Genomic DNA, 2759 nt, shown 5'->3' with positions numbered 1-2759 from the left:
AGAAGGCCTTTTCAGGGCCCCACTGTCCCTAGAGTGCAGGAGGGCAATTCCAATAGCTCAGCGCTCAGGCACTCTACTTTCAACCCATCCACCCCCACTCCCTGCCGCAAGGTACAGTAGAGATCTGCCCCAGACTGGGGCAATTAGCCACCGGATCTGGATGGGCATGGACCTTGAAGCCGCTGGGACATGCTGCATCCTGGCGGTGAAACCTCATCGGGGTGGCCAGGCGATTACAGCCACCTCTCGGGTGGTTTTCTAATGGGCAAGGCTCGCTCGCCATCGCCACTCGCTCTAGTGCCTGTACATATTTTCCCCTCTGCTCTGTTCGCTGCTTTGAAAGAGAAGGGAGGGAGCTTATTTCCAAGTGGCGAATTGTTCTCGCCCATTCAAATCTGCCGGCCCTTCTTCTCTCAAACAACACGCCAGGGCGTTGGGTGCCTTCCCTTTCCCGAGAGTGGTAGAGAAATGCCACTTCTTCTTTTGCTGGATGGGTAAAGTGTTTCAGCAGATTAACCTAAATCGTTGCTGTGGAAGTCCTATGCACCTTGACCTGGGAGTAAGTCCTGATGAACGCGGTGAGCCTTACTTCTGACAAAGGATGGTCAGGATTGCACCGAGAGGGATGTAAGCCATGACTTGTGTAACACAGACTTCTGTAGGAGAGAGAGAGAGGGGGGGGGAGGGAGGTAGAGGGAGATGCCTCCCTTGCTGCATGGGTCAAGGGCAATTGTGTGTCCTCCTCAAGCGTACTTGCAGCTCTGTTTCCTCTTCCCGTTCAAGCAGGACAAGCACAGGGACATAGCTGAGGTATGGATGCCAATTCCAAATTACGTCCTGTGCTTTGGAGAGAGGGAAAGACAACTTTGTCTGTGCTCCACCTAGGGGCTTTCCCCACCAGTGAGCCTGGCACACCTGGAATTCTGACCCCCCAAAGCAACCACCTGCACCTTTTATTGCCGCCTTCGCCAACCTGGGTGCCTTCTGGGTGTTTCAGAGTCATAGTCTAAAACATCTGGAAGGCCCCAGTTGGCATAGGCCACCCTATTGCTCTGGGCCAGTCCCAGGTATTTGACTACACACTGTGCCATTTCTGAATCACGGTGTTTGGGTGGCCTTCTTGTTACGGTTTTGTTACACCACCAGTGGAGGCTGGTCCATTATGGCCAGTGGGGCAGTGCCCTACCAACTCCGTCTGCCCTTAGCCAGCCCCTGCCTGCCTGCCTTCTTACTTACAACCAGTCTAGCGGTGGCACTGCCTGACAGCTTCCTCTTCTTCAGTCTCCAGATCGCAGGACTCAGAAGGTCGGAGGATGAGAGCACAAGTAGGACTAGTTGGCTCTGCCTGCCATTGGCTTTGGCTCCTCTTCCTGTTGGCCTCTCTGCCTCCGGCCCCACCAGTCCCGATGGGCACCAGCCGCCACCGAATGAGAATATTCCTCCAACCTGTCCGTTAGAGGAGCAGGAATGTGTGACGCTGAAGAAGCGGCCTCTGTTTCTAAAGTCCCCATCACCCTTCCCACGGCTAAGCCATCGTCCCCAATACCAGCAGTAAGAGACCAGAGGCACTGTCCACCCCCTACCTCTGTTGAGTCTTCCCAGCATCATCACCACCCTTGAGCTTCATTTGAGCCAAGGGTTCAGCTCCAGCACTAGCAATGCCTTGACACTGATAGAGCTTGCAAAAGAAAGTCACCACACCCCCATCTCACAATCCCTGCTTGTCCCTTTCGCTCCATATATGTTCTTTTCTTCAGAGAGCCAGTGTGGGCTAGTGGTTAGAGTGTTGGACTACGACCTGGGAGACCAGGGTTCGAATCCCCACAGAGCCATGAAGCTGACTGGGTGACCTTGGGCCAGTCACTGCCTCTCAGCCTCAGAGGAAGGCAATGGTAAACCCCCTCTGAACATCGCTTACCATGAAAACCCGATTCGTAGGGTCGCCATAAGTCGGGATCGACTCGAAGGCAGTCCATTTCCATTTTCTTTTCTTCAGCTGTTAAAAGTTGTACAGATCAAAGTTATGCATATGATACTTTTTAATATATACAATCGAATATAGAAAGAGCTGCCTTCCCTTCAGTATAAGAATTTTGCTCAACGTACGGCCGCTCAGAGCTCCAGTGTTCTCTGTCAAATGAGGGGGTTCTGGTGAGTCCCTTATTTCTCCAAGACAAAGTCTAAGGCTCTTCTCATCATAGGACACTCCATGGTGGGAGTTGTACTCTGGCAACATCTGGAGTCCCACAAGTCCCCCATCCCTGAAATTCCTAGTTTATTCAAGGGGATGGGCCGTAGCTCAGGGGTAGAGCATCTGCTTTGCATGCAGAAGGTCCCGGGTTCAATCCCCGGCATCTCCAGCTAGGCCTGGGAGAAACTCCCTGCCTGACACCCTGGACAGCCACTGCCAGTCAGTGAAGACAATACTGAGCTAAATGGACCAATGGTCTGACTCATCATCTGGTAACTTCCTATGATCCTATTTATTTCAAAAATTGCCGCCCAACCTATTTCTCCCAAAAGACTCGAGACAGCTAGCAATCAATAATAACAATAGCATAAAACAAGCATAAAACTCCTGCTATACACTCAAATTAATGTTAACTATATCCAACCAGTTCTACAAATTCCAAAGCACGTTTACTCAGAAATAAGTCCCACTGAGAGCAGTGGGGTTTACTCCTTGCTAGTGGTGGTGCTTCGGAGGCCACTGCACAGAGGAGATATCCCACGGCTGTAATTTAATAAAGCCCAACTAG

General features: G+C 51.6%; 1 non-coding gene across 1 annotated transcript; it reads left to right on the top strand.

Annotated features, from left to right (window-relative positions):
* Window positions 1–2283: 2283 nt before the first annotated feature.
* TRNAA-UGC (transfer RNA alanine (anticodon UGC)) lies at window positions 2284–2360 on the top strand. The gene has a single exon. It is a non-coding gene; the product is annotated as a tRNA-Ala (tRNA).
* The last annotated feature ends 399 nt before the right edge of the window (window positions 2361–2759 follow it).

The sequence above is a fragment of the Rhineura floridana genome, chromosome 17 (assembly GCF_030035675.1).
Source record: "Rhineura floridana isolate rRhiFlo1 chromosome 17, rRhiFlo1.hap2, whole genome shotgun sequence".
NCBI classification, from domain to species: Eukaryota; Metazoa; Chordata; class Lepidosauria; order Squamata; family Rhineuridae; genus Rhineura; species Rhineura floridana.
The sequence above is the reverse complement of the archived record's forward strand: the minus strand, read 5'-3'. Positions and strand labels throughout refer to the sequence as shown.